The sequence below is a fragment of the Trachypithecus francoisi genome, unplaced genomic scaffold, assembly GCF_009764315.1.
Source record: "Trachypithecus francoisi isolate TF-2019V2 unplaced genomic scaffold, Tfra_2.0 Contig00685, whole genome shotgun sequence".
Classification (NCBI taxonomy): domain Eukaryota; kingdom Metazoa; phylum Chordata; class Mammalia; order Primates; family Cercopithecidae; genus Trachypithecus; species Trachypithecus francoisi.
In genome coordinates this window covers 44679-66636 of record NW_022680821.1, presented here as the reverse complement: position 1 = coordinate 66636, position 21958 = coordinate 44679, and the positions used below count along the sequence as shown (strand labels likewise).

At 43.7% G+C, this 21958-nt stretch overlaps 1 pseudogene; it reads left to right on the top strand.

Annotated features, from left to right (window-relative positions):
• Window positions 1-296: 296 nt before the first annotated feature.
• On the top strand, window positions 297-21958 carry LOC117087738 (annotated as a pseudogene).

Here is a 21958-nt window from a genome sequence, read left to right as displayed (position 1 = left end):
CCTCTGGCCTTTCATACTTGCCACCAAAAAGATTCTCCCTGGCCTTCAAATCTGTCCCTTCATCTGACCAGAAATATTACCAATTCTCTACACCACTGCTCACTCAACTGTTTTAAAGCACTTCACACAAACTGTCTTGTTACCAACACCACCCCCAGTGTGGATGTCTTTCTTCTCCAGCTTCTTCTTGAAAATCCAATTTGACTCCACCTCTTCCAAGAACCTTCCCCTGTTTCTCCTGAACTTCTTAGTGCTTTGCTTTTCCAACCTCACTTATTCTTTAATAAATCGTAGCCATGACTCTCTTCCTCCTTGGAGTACACCTTGGACTTTTCCAGGTACACGTTCATCACAGTTTCTTACATGTGCTCTGTGGCCTCACAAAGCTCAGCCCTAGACCTTCTGTCTTCACAATTTGTACCATTCCCACTACCAAATTCACTATCAGTTTACTTGATTTTTTTTCTTTAAATGGACATTTAAAAAAATCTGTTATTAAAGAAAATTGTATCTACCTAGTGCAATAAGGATAGTGTTTTGGGAAGAGCAAGCCAATATATCTTGCATTTCTATACCACAAAACCATTCCCTTACCTCTAGCAATCATTACAACGAAGGGAAGGTATATGGTGGAGAAGATACCCAAAATAGGACAAACAGGAAAATCCGGCCCTTCTGTACAGTGGATTTTGGAAAGGAGAAGGGAACAGAGGTAGGGAAAGCATGTGTTATGCAAAGTGCCCTGACTCCCCCTCTTAGACATAGGTCCTAAAGGGGTACAGCAAAGGGGGAAAGTGATGGGGTGCAGTGATGGGATAAAATATGTGCCAAGGATGAAATGTGTGCTAAGCAGTGAAGGGTTCTCCAGGAGGATACTGACAGAAGGGTTCCACATCTCAACCAACCTGGGGCAGCCACAGCAAGGCAGAAGTGGTTGGGCCAAGAGAGATCTCAGAGAGTGCTCCCACTTCCCTTGGATCCCCAATTCCTTGAAATTGATCCAGACATCACTGTGTCGCTTTGAAGAAAACTCAGAGGTGACTACCAACCTGGCTGGGAGCTAGAGGAGGAGGAGGAGGGCAGGGGGCTACAGGTGAGCTTCATGGACTCAAGAACAGAGTGAAACCACAGCCTAGCCTGTGCTGGAGCACAGTGCTGAGCACTGGGCACGGTGAGGTGGGGCACTGAGCCAGCCAGGGAGGGTCAGTGGGCTTTGATCAAGACGAGAGGACAGATCATGACCTCACCACGTGAGAATTCATCCTCCTCCCAAGAGCCTGGGCAGCAGGACGTTGCTGTGGAGACCACAACAGTGCAAGGACTTCTGCAAGTGGGTCCAAGCTCCCTCTGCCCTCTCACTCATGTGGTCCTATTAGCATCCCTTGACTTACACAGCCAGACACCATCTTGGCAAAGAGTGACGGTGGGTGGGGTGGGGAGCAAATCTGAGAGGCTATGGATTTATTTGAAGTGATTATGCTGTCTAAAGAGACTGTTTAAATTACTGACTAGGACTTGATACCAGATTGAGTTAGAGGTACAACAAAGCAATCAACATAATCAGATTCACATATAACCTAGGTGTCAGACTAACAGACTGGGATTTCTTCAAGCCTCGGACACACATTATGAGTTAGGGGCTCAGTCTCATTTCACAGACAAGACAGCCGTTTTTGGGAAAGTTTAAATAAATCACCTAAGGTCACAGAGTGACCAATAATTTGAGGGAAAATCCCTTGTATTTGTAGAGGAGAAACCCTAGTATTCAATTACCAGGGTGGTCATTGTAATTACTTGTTTAATAGGAAACTCAGCTAAGGCATTAAATGCCAAAAGATTCATATAAATATTTTATTTTAATTGAAACCATAAAATGTATATTCCCTCACCAACAGTTTGATACGTGGCCTTATGTTTGCAGAGTTGGTCTGCCGACTCGAGTTCCAATGTGGATTATCTTGCATAAACCACCCGCAAAATTCGCTGTCCTCAAATTGCAGTTTCGATTTCTTTACAGTGTGTGCAAACTTAAGGATGCCTGCAAAACCGCCTGATTTTAGTACATTTGGAATTTTTTTACTTTTCCTGTAAATATTTTACTTCTTTCTTGTCCACACAAAATTTGACAGCAATATATATATATATCTGTCTCTCTCTCTCTATATATGTATATCTGTATAGCATATATATACATACACACACACATATGGATTTTTGGTTTGTTTTGAGATGGAGTTTCACTCTTGTTGCCCAGGCTGGAGTGCAATGGCGCAATCTAGACTCACGACAACCTCTGCCTCCCAGGTTCAAGCAATTCTCCTGCCTCAGCCCCCTGAGTAGCTGGGATTACAGACATGTTCCACCATGTCTGGCTACATTTGTATTTTTAGTAGAGATGGGGTTTCTCCATGTTGGTCAGACTGGTCTCAACCTCCCGACTTCAGGTGATCCACCTGCCTTATCTTCCCAAAGTGCTGGGATTACAGGCATGAGCCACTGTGCCCGGTGACAGCAATATATTTTTTTGAGACAAGGTCTCACTCTGTTGTGCAGGCTGGCAAGCAGTGGGGTGATTATAGTTCATTGCAGCCCAAACTCTTGGTTACAAGCAATCGCCCTACCTCAGCCTCCCAAGGAGCTAGGACTACAGGCACGCGCCACCTCGCCCAGCTGCCCAGCTAATTTTTTTTTTTTTTTTTTTTTTTTTAGAGATGAGGTCTAGCTATATTGCCCAGGATGGTCTTGAACTTCTGGGCTCAAGTGATCCTCTTGTTTTGACTTCCGAAAGTACTAGGATTATAGGCGTGAGTCACTATGCCTGGCCCGATGCAATATTTTTTAGCCATCTTTTATCAATATTTTTTTCCAGACATAATTTGATTTTCTTTTTACACATACAGTTCATTTGTTCTCATGATATTTCATTGATTATGTATTTACAATAACAAGTGCAATTGACAAAACGGATTTGGAAGCGAACAAACCCAATTCTTGCCAAGAAACTGGTGAGAAGAGAAATGTACAGAGGTGCTGGAAAATGGCCCAGTGGTCAGCATTTCCTCGGCATCAGTTGGCAGGTGAATTGCAGCAATGAGTGACATGGTGGTGAGTTAAGAAAGCTTCTGCTGAATAGCACTTGACAATATCTGTGGTCTTTTTACATCTTCAAAATTACCTTCTAAGGTGGATTATATTAACCTAATTTTTCATATATTATTACAGCCATTATTTCATGAGCAAAATTGGACCAGACACTCTGTGAAGAGTTCTATGTTTATTCCTTCTTCTGCTTTTCACAACAGTTTTGTGATACGGGCTCAATTTTTACGCCAGCTTTACAGGGGAGTGAACTGATACTTAGAAATATTAAGCAACTTGGCCGGGTTCGGTGGCTCATGCCTGTAATCCCAACACTTTGGGAGGCTGAGGTGGGCAGATCATGAGGTCAGGAGATTGAGACTATCCTGACCAACATGGTGAAACCTCATCTTACTAAAAATACAAAAATTAGCTGGGCATGGTGGCACACCCCTGTAGTCCCAGGTACTCTGGAGGCTGAGGCAGGAGAACCACTTGAACCTGGGAGTTGGAGGTTGCAGTGAACTGAGATTGCACCACTGCACTCCAGTCTGGCCACAGAGTGAGACTCTATCTCAAAAAAAAAAAAAAGAAAGAAAGAAATAATAAGCAACGTGTCTGAGGTTACCTAGCTAGGAAGTGAAGGAGCTAGAAATCACATGTCTGAACATTTGACACCAAAGTCCATGAAGAACCAGGGGCTCAGAGAGGTTAAGTAAGTTGCCCAAACCTTCACAGCTAGTCCTTTAACCCCCAAACCAGGGTTTTTCCCCCTCTAAGCTTAGAGCTTTTAAGGATGCTTCCTGGTAAGGTTTCTGAAGAGGGATGAATGGTATGTGTGTCGCTGGGGAGTAACTTTTCCTGGGTCTTTTGTGTTCTCTCTCCAGATACTGTCTCCCATGGCCAAAGGCTTATTCCACAAAGCCATCATGGAGAGTGGAGTGGCCATCATCCCTTACCTAAAGGCCCATGATTATGAGAAGAATGAGGACGTATGTATACTGTTAACACCCTGCCAGCTTCCCCTCCTCAGTTAGCAGAGAATGTGGTCAGGCACCTTCTCACCATGTGTTTGGCTTTCCTTAGTGACCATGCCCAAGGAATCTCATGCTGGCCCAAGGTGAACCTTGTTCCACCATGAAAGGTCTGGTTCAACAGGAAATGGAACTAGCTACACAATGCCACAACACTGGTGTGCACAAGTGTGTGTGTATGTGTGTTATGGTTCTTACATCTTACCCGTGTTTCTTTGCTGGTGATATATAACTCAGGGCCCTGTATCCTATACAGCTCTTCTGTGCTTACACGACTCTACTGGGAATGGATACCCAGGACACTATGTTAAGAAAGATTCAGAGGCTGTTTCCAGCTCAGTGGGAAATAACGCTGTGACTGATTAGTGTTGTCTGGCATGGGATTATAAGAGGCATCTATCACACGATATTTCTCATCTGTCTCTTGTCTTAATTATCTACTAGATTGTGAGGCCCTACAGACCAGGATCTCTCTGTCCTTCAGGCCCCCAACATAGTACTTGGTATATATCAGGCAGCCATAAATGTTCTGAATGAATGAGTTAACGAATGAGCTGTTTCATTCAATGCACATTAATTAAGCACTGGGCTGTGGAGCCATCTCTTGAGTATTAATCATTTTCATGGTAAATTTTCTTAAACATCTTACAGAAAGTAACAGTATATACCAAGAGTAGTAACATAGAGTTATAAAATTGTAAAAAAAAAAATACCCTGAATAAACAGAAATGTTGATTTTGGTAACATTCTCCATAAAGCTATTTTCAGTTTGGGCATATATTTATTCACTTGACACGCATCACTGGGTGCCCACTATTTTCCCTGCTCTGTTAGAGCTTTGGGACTTATCAGTGGAGAAAGCACATCCTAAACTTGAGGGCAATCTAATATTTTTATCACCTATCCATGGATAGGATTAAATCCTAGAATCCATGGATAGGTTTGGGAAGTGGTCCCACAATTGTGCCAGACTCCACATACTCGCACGTTTTCTCAGGGAGAGGGTCTGTGACTTTGATTGGATTCTCAGAGTATCCATGACTCCCAGAAGATTAAGAACCATCATTTTCAGGGAGCGAGTTCTACAAATATGGAAGGTTCAGTGACAAGGAAAGCAGGTGTTCAGCAATGGGCCAGGCATGGAAGGTGGGGAACATTGAGCTTATAGGAGATTGGATGAGGAAGGGGTTTCTGGGGGGTGTAATGGCCTGAAAGGACATCGTGGAGGGAAGGCCTTGGGCATTAAAGAATGGGAAGGATTGGTATAGAGGCAGGAAAAAAGACAGGTAGGACATTCCAGGCTGTGTGTGGGCCTGGGGCTTGGGCAGGGCTGACAAGCTAAGAATCTCATCTGGAGCCCTGCCTCTACTGACAATGAAGGAGCTTGCAAAGCTGCTCCTCGCTCTTGGTGTTTCTGTCTTCATTTAGCACCTCAAGATTAGGCTTCTAGACTCCGGAGGGGCCAAGTACCAATGCAGCCAAGCTCATAGGACTGATCTCTTTGTGACCAGGAATCTTGATTCCATTCCACAGTCACAGACTGGCAAACTCTCATCCCCAGCTGTGGTGTTCACTAAAGATGACAAGGGGAGCCAGGCGAGTTAGGGTGATGCAGTGGCAACCTGTCCGTCATGTGCACCTTCCATTATAGGGGCGTGGGGCTAGGCAGGGGTAGCAGGATGGACTTATATGTGGAGGACAAACCTGTGTCTGATTGGAGGGCATTTTCCAGCTTCCATTTTCCTAGATGCTTCCAATATCATACTCTAACCTGGTCCTTCTCTGCAAAATAGCTGCAGGTGGTTGCACATTTCTGTGGGAACAATGCGTCAGACTCTGAGGACCTGCTGAGGTGCCTGAGGACAAAATCCTCCAAGGAGCTGCTGACCCTCAGCCAGGTGAGGACAGAGGGGGCAGTTTTGGGGGTGGGCTTGCCCTTTGGATGGATAAACAAATCCTACCCCTCTGTTATTTATTTGGATTTGGAATATAGAAAAGAGGAGGATTGGGGATACTTGGTAACTGCAGTAAAAAAAAAAAAATAAGTAGGGGTATAGAACCCTTGTAGGTAATTTAAGAAAATTGTTGGGGAAGGGGTGCCACTTAGCCTGGAGAAGATTCAGCAAAGTACAAGGCTTGTCTCTAAGTCCCCGAAAGCATCTCACTGGAGAGAGGGACCACCCTTGTTACATATGCTTCCAGAAGCTGCAGTCAAAATCAGGAGCTGGAAGTTCTATTAGGAAGTCATTTTAGTTCTGCATAACTGAAAACTTTTCAAGATCTCAGGTGTCTGGAAAATGACTGGGCTCCATTAGAAGGTGGTGAGATGCCCACCTCTCCAGATATTCAAGCAAAATCTAGCTGACCTCTGAGAAACTTTCAGTCAGTGACAGTTAATTGAACTGGGTGATCTTTATGTCCCTTTCAATCTTGAAAGCCTTTGATGACAGTCTTTGAACGATCAAGATCATTATCTTTCAGATTTCAACATTTGCTAGTTATGTGGTGTGTACTGAATGTCCATTCTGATCCATGCTAGACTCAGTGAGATGGAGAATCAGTCCTGGACTTGATGTTGTGTCAAACTCTTTCATGTGCTACTTTCTACCCAAATTCTAAAATAAAAACCTAAGGAAACCATGATTAGGGCTGAGTGTTCCTTTCTGAGACTCAAAAAATATCCAGGCATATCCAAGGCACTGTGTCTCAGGGAGACACTTGAGCAAGATGTTCACACCAACCCCTACAGTCCTGACCACTCCATCTACCACCATTTTTCCCTTTGCATTTGGCCAGTAGTTCTGAAAGTTGAATATGCATTAGGATCACCAGGAGGACCAGCTACAAGAAGGTTCCTGGGCTACACCCCAACCCCAGAGTTTCTTATTGAGGAGCCTGAAGTGGGCCTGAGAATGTGCATTTATAACAAGTTCCCAGATGATGCTGATGCTGCTGGTCTAGGAACCACACTTTGAGAATCTCTGGGCTAGGCTGTATTAGTCTCTTCTCATGCTGCTAATAAAGACATACCTGAGACTGGGTAATTTATAAAGGAAAGAGGTTTAATAAACTCACAGTTCCGCATGGCTGAGGAGGCCTCACAATCATGGCAGAGGCTGAAGGAAAAGCAAAGGCACATCTTACATGGTGGTGAGCAAAAAAAAAAGCTTGTGCAGGGGAGCTCGCTTTATAAAACCATCAGATATCATGAGCTTTATTCACTGTCATGCAAATAGCATGGGAAAGACCTGCCTCATGATTCAATTACCTCTCACCAGATCCCTCCCACAACATGTGGGAATTACGGGAGCTGTATTTGAGATTTCGGTGGGGACACAGCCAAACCATGTCACACACAGGCCACTGTTTTTCTTGGTAGATATTATTATTATTCCCATTTAGCAGATGAGAAAATAAGGCACAGACAACTTTAGCCACCTTGCCCAAGTACATGGCAGAGCTGCCAGGGACTGATATATTGAGCTGGGCCCATAGTGTTTGTTTTTACTTTTTAAGTGCATTTAAACCAGTGCTGGACTGGGTTGGCTTTGCTTGGCCAGGATTTGGGACAGCAGATTTTGTGAACAGAAATAGCTGATGATTTTTTTTCCTTCCTTATTACAGAAAGCAAAGTCTTTCACTTGAGTGGTTGATGGTGCTTTCTTTCCTAATGAGCCTCTAGATCTATTGTCTCAGAAAGCATTTAAAGCAATTCCTTCCATCATTGGAGTCAATAACCATGAGTGTGGCTTCCTGCTGCCTATGGTAAGACTTCTGGCTGTCCGTGCTGCCACTCTCTCAAACCATGATGCAGCTCTTGGCTTCAACAGCTGGGCATTTCACAGATGACAGCAGGTTTTGTGAGTGCTGAAGCCCACCAGCCAAGCACACAGTGATCACCATTCTGCTCTCTGAAAGAGGGCAAGTGAGGACCGGTCAAGTCACAACAAGTGTCTGTCTTCCTCCTCATGTGATGAGGTTTAGGGTGGAAGAAACAACTACATAAAAAGGAAAGAGGGGATGGGTCCATTTCATCTTTGTTCAAACAATATTATAAATGATCGTTTCCAAAAAATGCAGTAACCACTTCAGAGCTGACATTCAGATAGGTTTGAAAAACTTCAGTCCTGGCCCGGCGCGGTGGCTCAAGCCTGTAATCCCAGCACTTTGGGAGGCCGAGACGGGTGGATCACGAGGTCAGGAGATCCAGACCATCCTGGCTAACACGGTGAAACCCCGTCTCTACTAAAAAAAAAAAAATACAAAAAAACTAGCCGGGTGACGTGGCGGCGCCTGTAGTCCCAGCTACTTGGGAGGCTGAGGCAGGAGAATGGCGTAAACCCAGGAGGCGGGGCTTGCAGTGAGCTGAGATCCGGCCATTGCACTCCAGCCTGGGCGGCAGAGCGAGACTCCGTCTCAAAAAAAAAAAAAAAAAAAAGAAAGAAAGAAAAACTTCAGTCCTTTAAACTGTTCATGTCCAGCCTTGGTTCTGACATTTTGACATCGGAGAATGCTAAGGTTGTATAAGTTGCAAAATTGTTAAATCATTTTATTTATTCAACAAGTATGTACTGAGCATTTATTAGAGACTTATAAAAACTGAGCATACGAGCTTTCTGGGAGCTTACACTCTGGTGGGGAGAGACAGATGAGACACGAGGTTGAGAAGATGATTTCAGAGAGTGATAGACGCTATGAAGGACACAAGTGGGGAGAGAAGGTATCCTTAGAGAGGATAACAGGTGGTCAGGAAAGGCTCTTCTAGGGAGAGTTTGTTGAGCTGAGGCCCAGGTGCTAGGAAAGATCCATGATTTTTTTGATTCTGTGGCTTAGCAAGACTCTATTCATTGGAAATAAACTTTTCATCTGTGGAAGAGTGGAGAGTTTAAATTCCTAATACTGTTGAAATTCATTTATATAGATTGACCTCCTCATTTTAAGCTGGAGAAAATAGAGTTAAAAAATAAAGAGGTTCATCAGATTACAAAGCCAGTTGGTGGCTGTCTAGAACCAGAGTCCCGAGTTCATTGAGTTGTGAAAGCATGTTCTGCCATTATTAATTTGATCTCCAGGGCAATGTTTTGAAGTAGGACTAGGAATTTTTGTCCTCACGTTGCAGACGAGGCCACTGAATCACAGTTCATGGCTTAAGTAAGGCCTTTCAGTGATTTCTGGGTGTGTATTAGAAAGAAGAAGGCAGGTGCTAGTGATGACAACCACCACTGTAACTACTGTAACCAGTTCCCCAGTGCCTTCCAGTACCAAGCACAGGCCATTCAAGCAACAACTTGAAAACAGGCATGATTTTCCCTATTTTAAAGAAACTGAGGATCAGAGCAGCTAAGGCGTCTTTCCAACATCTCCCGGCTAGTAAGGAGACAGTGGTGTATAATTTTATGCATTTAGGCTCTGCCTTTTAAATTAAATTAAATTTAATTTTTGAGTCAGAGTCTTCCTCTGTTGCTGAGGCTGGAGTGCAGTGGTGTGATCTTGACTCACTGAAACTTCCACCTCCTGGGTTCAAGCGATTCTCCTGCCTCAGCCTACTGAGTAGCTGGATTACAGGCACCTACCACCATGCCCAGCTAATTTTTTTTTTTTTGTATTTTCAGTGGAGACAGGGTTTCACCATGTTGGCCAGGTTGGTTTCCAACTCCTGACCTCAAGTGATCCACCTGTTTCGGCCTCCCAAAGTCCTGAGATTACAGTCATGGGGTGGTGCCCAGCCTAGGCTCTGCCTTTAAATGCTGAGTTCTCTGCTTACCTGCTGTGTGATATTAGGGGAGTTGCCCACCCTCTCTGAGCTTCCCCTACTTCATCTGTGAAATAGGGCTCATCTTAGCACCTGCATCACAGGTATACATCAAACAACCTGGCATACTGTCAGTGCTCACTAAATGCTAGATATTGGAGTTATTCAAGTAACAGAATTTGCAGAGCTCAAAAACCTGTGTGGGTGCTGAAATTCCATGTGAATTTGCCTTTAAACCCATTGCTAGCTGTTAGAGACCACAAGAAATTCCTGAGAAACAAATCCCAGCTCCTTAATGTACAGAGAAGGTTTTTGTAGTTAAAATATGCTTGTGGGTAATTTAAATAACTCTGAGGGTTCCCTGAGATTCCAGGAGACAGGTATGGCCCTAGTATTCATTTAAGTATCCGCCATAGTGATTCATTACCCCAAGATTTTCAGCAGAAAACATACCAAGAAAATTCATTTGCCACATGGATAGTGTTTCTGATGCCTCACTTTTTAAAGCTGTAATTTTGCCAGAACATGGTAATTTAACAAATAATCACATGAAGCGCTTACTACATACCAAGTACCAATTGTAAGTGCTTTACAAATATCAACTCGCTGAGTTCTCATCACCACCCTCGCAGGAGGCACTTGTTGCAAACTCCATCTTACAGATGAGGAGCCTGAGGCAGGAAAAGTTGAGTCCCTTGCCAAGTTTTCAGCTGGTGAGGGCAGTGCAGGGAGCCTGTGTTTTCAGCCACCAGCCTCACCACCACTGCCTGACCTCCCACTGTGGCTTCTCAGAGGCCCCACCCACAAAGGTCTTTAGAAGGAGAACAACAAACACCAGTTTGGAAATTTTCTGGCTTCTCTTTGAACTTGATGCCAAAGCCAAGTTGGGACCTCTTAGGCAGTCAGGGCTGCCATAATAAAATACCATAGACTGGGAGGCTTAAACCACAGACATTCATGTTCTCACAGTTCTAGGGACTGGAAGTCCAAGATTAAGGTGCTGATATCGCTTTGTGTGTCTAAACTTCCTTTTCTCCTAAGGACATCAGCCAGATTGGATTAGGGCCCACTCTAACAGCTGCATTTTAACATAATCACCCCTTTAAAAGTACTATCTCCAAATAGTTGCATTCTGAAGTACAGGGGGTTAAGGCTTCAATGTGTGAATTTTGAGGGGGCCACAGTTTAGCCCATAATGGGAGCCTTCCCATAAGGTGACCACTCAGGCCCCACAAGGCTGCAGGTGGAATGACAGGCAACAGCTGTCTTTTATCAAAAGTGAGAAGAAATTAACTATCTGACCAGGACACTGAGGCCACTTCCACATGTGGCTGCCTGGGCTTCAGGGCTCCTTACCCAGCTTCCCCTGTGAAAGTCGGCTGCCCATGCCCTCAGGGAGATGGGTTTACCTTCTGATGATCGGATGGCTTACAGAGGGCACCGCTTCTCTCCACAGAAGGAGGCTCCTGAGATCCTCAGTGGCTCCAACAAGTCCCTTGCCCTCCATCTGATACAAAACATCCTGGTGAGTAACTCGGGAGGCTGCAGCACTCCAGAGACACATGCACTTAACAGATAGCCCTGGGTCACACTCAGCGGGAGAGGCCAGGGGCACAGACACTCCTCACTCACTCAGTCATTCAATAGACCTTTACTAAGCACAGGTGTATTAGTCCACTCTTGCACTGCTATTAAGAAATACCTGAGACTGGATAATATATAAAGAAAAGAGGCTTAATTGGCTCATGGTGCTGCAGGCTGTACAGGAAGCATGATGCTGGCATCTGCTCAGCTTCTGGGGAGGCCTCAGGGAACTTACAATCATGGTGGAAGGCGAAGGGGAAGAAGGCACGTCTTACATGGTTAGAGCAGGAGGAAGAGAGAGAGGGAGGAGGTGCCACACACTTTTAAACAACCAAATCTCGTGAGAACTCTATCATGAGAATAGCACCAAAGGAATGGTGCTAACCATTCATGAGAAACCGCCCCTATGATCCAATCATCTCCCATCAGGCCCCGTCTCCAACATTAGGGATTACAATTCAACATGAGATTTGGTGGGGGACACAGGTCCAAACTATATCAATAGGCCCATAAACCCAATCCACAATCCCCGACCTGGAAGAGCTCCAAAAACCCAGAGGCTTTTTGTAACCCACCCAGCAGCGGAACCGGACCTCAACTGATTTGTGGCTATCAGTCATTTTTGTTCCCACACATTTATTCATGTTATTTATCCCACTATTCAGATGTTTCTCTGTGGATGCATTAATGTGGGTTTTGGGGTGTTGCCCCCACCCTGAGCCTGTGTCATAACACACAGCATGGGTGCTTTATTATCTACCTATAGTCTGAAAAGCTCTGAATGCTGAAACACACACAGGACTAGGGACCTGTATTCACCACACACCTGCCAGGCATCAGGCCAGGCTCTGGCAAGACCAGTCATTTACTCATTCATTCACTCATTTATTGTTCCATCACTCATTCATTCGTTCACTGCACAATCTTAGCAGTATCTGGTCTTACTCTAGACACTAGGATATAGAGATGGATTGTTTTCCTTCCTTTCTTTTCTCCTTTTTCCATCTTCCTCTTTTTCCATAAACATTTATTCAGTGTGGACTCAGTGCCAATATTCATTTTGTTCACTTGTCCATGGAACACATGTTTAGTGAGAGTCCACATGCCCCTGCACTTCCCTGGGCACTGGGGTGCAATATGGGGTGGACGGAGATGACAAGACACTTCAATACAGTACACACGAAGCACAGCAATGTCCAAGGCCCTGTGGTGCACACAGAAGGGGACAGGCAGCTGTCTTGGGGAGAAGGATTTGGAGGATTAATGGAGCTTGTCTGGTGATGGAATGGGTGGGTGGATAAACTGGGAAGAACCAAGAGTACCAACTGGGAGCAGAGGGTGTGAAGAGATCAGCTGAGGGTTGGCTGCAGCAGGAGAGAATGCTTTTAGCTGTTATAAGCTATGTAATGAGCATACACTTCGTCCTAAAGACTGAGAACAGAAGGAAGAAGGACATGATTTGATTTCTATTTTAGGAAAAGCCCTCTGAAACTGGCACGGTGATTCACACCTGTAATCCCAACATTTTGGGAGGCCAAGGCAGGAGGATTGTTTGAGCCCAGAAGTTCAAGAATAGCCTGGGCAACACAGGAAAACCTTGTCTCTTCAAAAAACAAAAAAAATTAGGCAGGACTGGTGGTATGCATTTGTGGTGCCAGCTACTTGGGAGGCCAAGCAGAAGGATTGTTGAGCCTGGGAGTTTGAGGCTGCAGGATCTCGCCACTGTACTCTAGTCTGGGCAAAAGAGTGAGACACTCTGTCTCAAAAAGAAAAGAAAAAAAAAAGTAGGAAAACAGAAAGAAACACTACAGGCAGAGATCCCTCAGGTCTCCCTGGTGGAGGGATGTTTGACAAGTTGCAGCTATCTGATGATGAATCGGGACTAAGGTTTGAGAGACATTGATGTTGTAATTTATACACTGGAATTCTCAGGTGGACTGGAGATGTCCTCATGGAGAAGATGCTCGTTGATCTGAGCCTTAGGGGAGGGGAACAACTGAGCAGAACGACATTTCAAGTAGAGTGGGAAGTAGGTTGTGCGGGAAAGTGCAAGAGGAATGGAAGGGCATGTGTTTCTCCTAGGCACAGTAGCATGCTAGGGGCTGCTTTTTAAACAGTAAGTAGTTCTCTGATGCAGAAGGCATAGCCTTACCCCAGAACCCTAGGACTTTGCACTCTGACTGTCCTATGGGGACTCACCTGAGAATCTACACAGCATCTATACCTGCCTTGGACACCTCCAGCACCATGGGGTCTGCTGGTTATATGGCCAAAGAGGCCAGGCCCTTACGCCATAGACTGGACCTACTGCAGAGGCCTTCCTTGCCATGGCCTGATTAAAAACCACCAGCCTCCTGAGGACCTGATAAATGAGTCTGAGCAGCATTCCCCAATGTGGTGTACACTGCCTCGCCTCCAAATTAAGAAGAAACCCATCAAGGGCTGTGCTGCTGTCTTAGTGGTAGGGGTTTGAGCTGCAACACCTTTCCAGCATTTCCTAGAGCACCAGATCCCTGAATCTTCATGGAATTTACCATGCACTCTCTACCATTAGTGCCTGGGGGAAGTCGAGAGGGAGAAGCCTGGGAGGCAGGCTGGTGCCAGGTCAGAGAAGCATCGAATGTCCTATTAAGGCACTCAGCAATGGGACCTGGGGGAACCAACAGGACTGAATACCTACTCTGGGCCAAGCAGCATACTTCTCTCTTCACGTCTCATATAATCCTCTACATCCCTACAGATGAGGAAACTGAGGCTCCAAGAGTCCAACTCGCTTAGGTAAGATAATAGCTAAGGGCTGGAGGCAGTGCTGGTACCAGGAGCAGGGCTGATTTCATGGATGTTCTCCCTGTGTAGTCACAGAGGACCCTGTTGCTCAGAAGGGTCCTACATTTGGTTTAATGCTCTGTTGTCACCATCTGGAAATTTGGAAATTCTTAATGATTTTTTGAACAAGGAGCTTATGTTTTTACTTTTCACTGAGCTCCACAGATGATACAGCCAGTTCTGTCCAGGAGTGACTCATTCTGAGACATGAGAGAGAGAGGCCTGTGGTCAGGAGCATGGGATTTGGATGCAAATAGACTTGTGAAAGAATCATACTTCTTCCAGTTGGGCCCAACCACTTCAGCTCTCTGAGCCTCAGTTTCTTAATCTGTGAAATGGGACTAGTTTTGATACTTGCATCATAGGGTTGCTGTGTGGATTAAATGAAGCAATGTGGGTAAAGCATTCAGAGTCATACCTGCACAGGTGAGTGTTTAACGTGTTGGCCACTGTGGTTGATCTGGATCTCCTATGACTACAGTTTTTTTTTTTTTTTGAGACGGAGTCTCGCTTTGTCGCCCAGGCTGGAATGCAGTGGCCGGATCTCAGCTCACTGCAAGCTCTGCCTCCTGGGTTCACGCCATTCTGCTGCCTCAGCCTCCCCAGTAGCTGGGACTACAGGCGCCCGCCACCTTGCCCGGCTAGTTTTTTGTATTTTTTTTTTTTTTTTAGTAGAGACGGTGTTTCACCGTGTTAGCCAGGATGGTCTCAATCTCCTGACCTTGTGATCCACCCGTCTCGGCCTCCCAAAGTGCTGGGATTACAGGCTTGAGCCACCGCGGCTTTTTTTACAGCACATCCCGCCTCAGTATTTGCACCTTGTGGCTAATGAATACTTCCATGACAAGCACTCCCTGGCTGAAATCCCAGACAGTCTTCTGGACTTGCTTGGAGATGTGTTCTTTGTGGTCCCTGCACTGATCACAGCTTGATATCACCAAGGTGAGTCTCTGAGCACCCCGCTCCAGGACCACAGCCCAGCCAAACTGGTGGCCACGGAGATCCATGTTGTCTACTGACCGGCTGCCTCCTCTGCCTCTGTTCCGTCACAGAGAGGGTGTCTGTGTCTGGATGGGAACGTGCCATGGGGACCTGTGTCATTCACCTGCCTTTCAGAGTTTGGGAATGTTGATCAGTTGTTTCTGTTTCTTCCCCTTCTTCAGGACCATGTAGAAAATTCTCATCTCCCTATAATTTTCTGGGCACTGTCGCCCAGGATTTCTTCTTTCTAGAAATGTCTTCCCCAACATCTTAGCCATACGTAGCAATGGAACAAAAGTTTTAGCTATAAGGAGTAATGGAACTCCTAAAGTAATAGACTTTAATTCAACTATTTTAAAGGCAGACAAATACTCCACCCCGTAGCATTAGATTCCACATTCTTCTCAAGTGCACATGCAACATCCTCCAGAATCAACCACATGTTAGGCCATCAAACAAATCCCAATAAATGTAAAAGGATGGAAATCATGCAGAGTATCTTCTTCAACCACAAGGGAATGAAATTAGAAATCAACAACAAAGGAAATCTGGAAAATTCATAAACATTTATAAATGAAATGGCATACTCTTTTTTACATTTTAAAAATTGTAGTTAAAAATGTTTAATAAAAAATTTCCCATTTTAACCATTTTAAGTGTATAGTTCAATGGTATTAAGTACATTCATATTGTTGTACAACCATCACCGCTATACATCTTCAGAACGTTTTTATCATCCCAAACTGAAAATCAGGACCTATTAAAAATAACTCCCCACTCCTCCTTCCCCCAGACCCCAGTAACCACCATTCTACTTTCTGTCTCTATGACTGACGTTTTAGTTATCTTAGTGACTTTAGTTACTCAATGTAAATGGAATCATTCAATATTTGTCCTTTTGTTTGGCTTATTTCACACAGCATAAGGTCTCAGGATTCCTATATGCTGTACTATACATCAGAATTTCCTCCTTTTTTAAGGCTGAATAATGTTCCATTGTATGTATATATCACATTTTGTTTATCCATTTATTCATTAATGGACATTTGCGTTGTTTCCACCTTTCAGCTATTGTGCAATGAACAATTGGCTATTGGCTACAATTGGCTATTGACTATAATGCTGCAGTTAACAAAGTTGTAGAAATTTCTGTTCAAGTCCCTGTTTTCAGTTATCTGGGGTATATGCCAGCGGTAGAATTGCTGGATCATATGTAATTCTAAGTTTAATTTTTTTGAAGAACTGTCATGGTGTTTTCCACTGTGTCTGAACCATTTTACATTCCTACCAGCAATGCACAAGGGTTGCAATTTCTCGACATCTTGACCAACATTTGTTATTTTCTGTTGCTGTTTTTAAAATAATGACTATTCTAATGGGTTTGCAGTAGTATCTCATTATGGTTTTCATTTGCATTTTCCCAATTATTAGAGATGTTGAGCATCTTTTCATGTGTTTATTGGACGTTTGTATATATGTTTTTGGAGAAATGTCTGTTTAAGACCCTTGCCCACTTTTAAATTGAGTTGTTTTTTGTTGTTGAGTTTTAAGAGCTCCTTACTCTTAAATATATATGTGTGTATGTGTGTGTGTATATATATATATATAGTAGAAATCAATCCCTTATGAGATATATGACTTGCAAATATTTTCTCCCATTCTGTGGGTTGCCTTCTTACTCTGTTGATAATACACCAAATTTGCACAGTAGTTTTTAATTTTGATGTAATATAATTCATCCACTTTTATTGTTGATTGTGCTTTTGGTGTCATATCTAAGAATCCACCGTGAAATTCAAGGGTGTGGAAATTAACCACTATATTTTCGTATAAAGGTTTACAGTTTTAGTTTTAACTGTAGGTCTTTGATCCATTTTGAGTTAGTTTTTCTATATAGTATGAGGGAAGAATATACCTCTATTCTTTTGCATGTGTTATATATTAGGGTGGCTATAATTTTTTAAAAAAGAAAAGGAATAAGAACAAGTGTGAAGGATATAGAGAAACCAAAACTCTCAGCTACTGTTGGAAACATAAAACAGTGCTGTCCCTGTGGAAAAATGTTGTGGCTATTCCTCAAAAAGTTAAACATAGTTTCCATATAACCTAGCAAATCCAGTCCTAGGGGTATATTCAAGATAACTAAAAACTGATATTCAAACAAAAATTGTATGTGAATGTTCATAGCACCCTTGTTCATTATAGGCCAAAATGGTAACAACCCAAGTGTTCATCAACTGATGAATCAATAAACAAAATTCAGTATATACTTACAATGGACTATCAGTTTGCCATAAAAAGAAATGAAATACGAATGCATGCTACAATACAGATGAGCCTTGTAAACATTATGCTAAGTGAAAGAAATTAGGCACGAAGGGCCACATGTTGTATGATCCCACTTATACGAAATATTCAGATTAGGCAAATCCATAGAGACAGAAAGTAGAATTGTGTTTTCCAGAGGCTGAGAAGTGGGGCCAATGGGGAGTGACTGCTAAATGGATCTGAGGTTTCTGTTTGGGGTGATGAAAATGTTCTGGACCTAAATAGTGGTGATAGTTGCACAACATCCTAAATGTACTAAAAACCACTGAATTATATATTTTCAAATAGTTAAAGTGACAGATTTCACTTATGTACATTTTGCCTTAAAAATATTGTTAAGAAAATGAGAAGGCAGACCACAGACTGGGAGAAAATACTCATAATACAATTATTTGACAAAATCATCATATCCAGAATAGAAGAACCCTTACAGTTCAGTAATGAAAAGAAAGTACTTTTCAAGAATGGGTAAAAGACTTGAACTTTGAGAGAAAGTCCCAATGAGGTAGATCTTGGTTGAATATGGAGGACGTTTTTTGAGAAGTAGAACCACTGCCTTCTCAGATGTGAGCTCTTCATCACCAGGGATATAAGCACTGCTGTAACAGGAAATTCCAGCCTCAGATGAGGAAGGGGGAAGTGAGGCTGGCTTAGGTAGCCACTTGTCTCTGAGCTGTCTCACCCTTTGGTCTATACACCCAAGACTAGATATATGGGGACACAGAGCCAGCCCCCTGCTCCACGCTGCATGCATGCCTGACCTTCCTTGACCTTTGTTCAGATGCTGGTGCACCTGTCTACTTCTATGAGTTTCGGCACCGGCCCCAGTGCTTTGAAGACACGAAGCCAGCTTTTGTCAAAGCTGACCACGCTGATGAAGTCCGCTTTGTGTTCGGTGGTGCCTTCCTGAAGGGTGACATTGTTATGTTCGGTAAGGGACTGGCCACTCCCCACAGTTCACATGAAGCCCCCTGCTTACCCCACCACTATGCAAGAGCCCGGAGGACTTCGGGATTGGCATTTAATCACCTCTGTGGTTTACAGGCGGACACAACCTTTCTCTGGAAAATGCTCTCACTTCCATTTTTAGAAGCCAAGATGAAAAAGCACCGTGACAGTTGCTTGATGAGGGCTTCTCTTTGTACTGAAACCTACAGGTGTGGCCACTTCGGAGCACTCAAGCAATCTAAATAATTTAAAAAATATATGTATTAGAACCATTTTCTTCCTTTTCTTTGACCGTGGGTCTTACCCTCCCTCCCCTTCCCAGAAATCCCATGAGGCCATAATCTGAGGCTTTAAGAGGCAAGGACCATGTTTTTCATAATTCCAGCTCCCAGTGGTCTGCACCCAGATGAGCTCATGTAAAGGCTTGTGAACTGTTACTTGTGATGTTAGCTCATTTATTCTTAAATTTATGACATGTTTGGTGCCTAAAATAAACCAATCAGATGAGGTTATCGACAGAAAAATTTGCAGGGAAAATTACACGCAGGAGCTATCACTAAACTGTTTAGTTAGAAACATTACACAATGCAGGATCTTAACTTATTCACACTGGCCTCTTGACAAAGAGGACAGAACATTCCATATAGAGTGTGTTTGTGCACCGTGGTTTATTCATTATTTCAGTGTTTCATCCTCATCTTACAACACAGATAATAAAGAACTTCCTCCTATGTTGTCATAAGGACTAAATAAAATAAGCCCCATAAAGTAAGAGTGAATAGCTAATAAATGTCACTGTTATTTCTCAGCAACCATTCCTGAGCCCGTACTATGTAATGGCACAGGGACTCCCTAAACTGGAAAAAGTGAACAACATATGTATCAAAAGGTGAAATTCCTTGATGTCTAAAGAGCTCCTAAAATTCATAAGAAAAGAATAACCTAATTGAAAACTGGGTAACAGATACAAACAGACAGTTCGTGGACAAGAAAACACAAGTGCCTTCTAAACATATGAACATCCGCTCAACCTTCCTCATAACAAGAAAACTGCAGACCATCCTTAGCAAGGAATTATTCTTCATCAATCAAGGTTGAAAAAAACCAAAACACTTAAAATAATGTATTCTAGCAGGTGTGAGAAACAATTTTATACATTGATACATTAATAGAGAAATCTATCAACATTTAAATGCATGTAAGGCCGGGCGTGGTGGCTCACACCTGTAATCCCAGCACTTTGGGAGTCTGAGGCGGGAGGATTGCTTGAGTCCAGGAGTTCCAGAACATTTTGGGCAACATAGTAAGACCCACATTTTTTCTCTACAAAAAAAAAAAAAATAATAATAAACACAATTAGCCAGGCATGGTGGCACACACCTGTAGTCCCAGCTACTCAGGAGGCTGAGGTGGGAGGATCACTTGAGCCCAAGAGTTTGAGGTTACAGCGAGCTATGATCATGGCCCTGAACTCTAGTCTGGGCAACAGCATGAGACGCCTGTCTCAAAAATTGTTTTTATTTTTATAAAATAAAAAAATGCATGTAGTCTTAGCCAGGTGTGGTGGCTCATGCCTGTAATGCCATCACTTTGGGAGGCTGAGGCAGGAAGAATTGCTTGAGCCCAGGAGTTGGAAGCTGCAGTGAGCTATGATGGTGCCACTGCACTCCAGCCTGGGTGACAGAGTGTGACTCCATCTTTACAAAAATAAATAACATAGATTAAAACGCATGTAGTTTTTAGCCTGTGAATTCTACTTCTAGAGTTTTTGTGTAAGTATACTTCCACATGTGCAAAATATATATGCACACTAAAATACTGCTTTTACCAGCAAAAGATCGGAAACATGACACATACATTATATATTTATATATAATTGCATATAAATATGTATTTATCTATTACATGTTCATAGAACAACAAATGGCAGTTTGATAAGTGACAAGTCCTATATATGAGATCAATTTTAATAAAAAGAGCAACATGTAGAATACGTGTTGAGTCTCCTGCCAGATGTGTAGAAAGGCGTCTGTTTACACCCTGGAACCTGCAGAGCCTGTCTTTGGGAAGGTGCCTCTGAGGCTCGTCACTGCGTGTCTGCAGGGAAGAGATGAAAGGGAAACATTTTCATTGGATATTAGACGCTCTTTCTGCATTTTAGATGTTCTACTTTTTAAATACAGAAATACAAAAATTAATTGTAAAAATGTGTGTGGGAGACAGAGGCAAAGGAAGAGAGAGAAAGAAAAGAGAGGAAAGAGAGAGAGAAGCAAGAGAGAGGGCAGACAGGGAGAGAAGGAAGAGAGAGAGAGGGAAGAAAGACAGAAGAGAGAGAGAGAGGGAGAGAGGAGGAAGAGAGAGAGGGAAGAAAGAGAGAGGGAGAGAGAGGAGAGAGAGAAGAAAAAGAGGGAAGAGAGATGGAAGACAGAGATGGGGAGAGAGAAGGAAGAGAGGATGGAGAGAAGGAAGAGAGAGAGGGGAAAACAGAGACAGAGAGAGGGAGCAAGCTGGTCTGTGTCCCCAGGGAACCTGCAGCATCATGGGACTGGCTGCAGGAACATGGGGTGGACAGGGAAGATGTGTGTTCAGCTTCCACCATTCGGAAGCCACAATTCCTTGGGCAGGTGCCCATTGCTCTGAGCTTTAGTATCTGCATGTGTAAAATGGGTACCGTGACTTGGTAGGCTTGGAAGGTTCCAGTGGGAGGAGGGGTGTGAAAGGGATTCATCAAATACAAGGCACCCCAGGCTTTCCGAGCCTCACCGAGAGCAGCAGCATTTTGTGATTATCTCCTTCAGAAGGAGCCACGGAGGAGGAGAAGTTGCTGAGCCGGAAGATGATGAAATACTGGGCTACCTTTGCTCGAACCGGGTAAGTAAACCTCCCGGTGTCCCCTGTGCCTGGGGTGTGAGGAGGAAAATGTCACCCCTGTTTCTGTTCTCCTTTCCAGGAATCCCAATGGGGACGACCTGCCTCTGTGGCCAGCCTATAATCTGACCGAGCAGTACCTGCAGCTGGACTTGAACATGAGCCTCGGACAGAGACTCAAAGAACCGCGGGTGAAGTTTTGGACCAGCACCATCCCCCCGATCCTGTCTGCCTCCAACATGCTCCACAGTCCTCTTTCCTTCTTAATTTTCCTCTCTCTCCTCCAGCCTTTCTTTTTCTCTTTTGTTCCTTGGGAAGTTATCTTTCTGTGATTTTGGTTTCCCTTCTCCTCCTACATTTTTCCCCCGCAATCATTAGCTTCTTTCCGAGTTCAGCTGCTTTCTATGGGGATCTTTGCAGAATAAGCAGCTTTCGCTGATATTTTATGGACTTAGGAATGATCCTTATGGAATTCTTTTCAACATCAAAAAGTGCAAATTGTCTTGAAAGGGAACACGATTTCTTCAATAAATTTGGAGGAGGGCTGACCTATTGTCAT